General features: G+C 36.0%; 1 non-coding gene across 1 annotated transcript; it reads right to left on the reverse strand.

Moving 5' to 3' along the window:
• LOC113923956 lies at positions 1–107 on the reverse strand. Its single transcript, XR_003520466.1, has one exon. It is a non-coding gene; the product is annotated as a U6 spliceosomal RNA (small nuclear RNA).
• Positions 108–516: the final 409 nt, after the last annotated feature.

The raw sequence follows: 516 nt of genomic DNA on the forward strand, positions 1-516 counted from the left end.
AAAAATATGGACAGCTTTACAAATTTGCATGTCATCCTTGTGCAGGGACCATGCTAATCATCTCTGTATCATTCCAATTGTAGTATAGGTGTTGCTCAGGTGGGCACTACGCCACAGTTTTAAAATCTACTTTTCTGTTGATGAACATTTGGCTGTTTTCGGTTTGAGATTATCATGAATAAGGCTCTTAAGAATATTTTTATATAGTCTTTTGTGGATGATCGGTTATTTCTCTGGGGGCAAATGCCTAGAATTGGAACTATTGGGTCACGGGTAGCTGTCTGCTTATTGGTTCTCCCAAACTGGTTGTACCTTTTGACTCTTTCATCAACCAATATGAGAGTCTAATTGCTCTACATCCCCACTAACATTTGGTGTTGTCATTGTTTTTTTTATTTTACCATTCTGGGTGGGTGTGTAATACTATCTCATTGTGGTTTTAATTTGCATTTTTCTAACAATTAAAAATGTGAGTATATTTTCATGTACTTATTGGCCACTTGCATATTGTCTTTT

Source organism: Zalophus californianus, chromosome 15 (assembly GCF_009762305.2).
Source record: "Zalophus californianus isolate mZalCal1 chromosome 15, mZalCal1.pri.v2, whole genome shotgun sequence".
NCBI lineage: Eukaryota > Metazoa > Chordata > Mammalia > Carnivora > Otariidae > Zalophus > Zalophus californianus.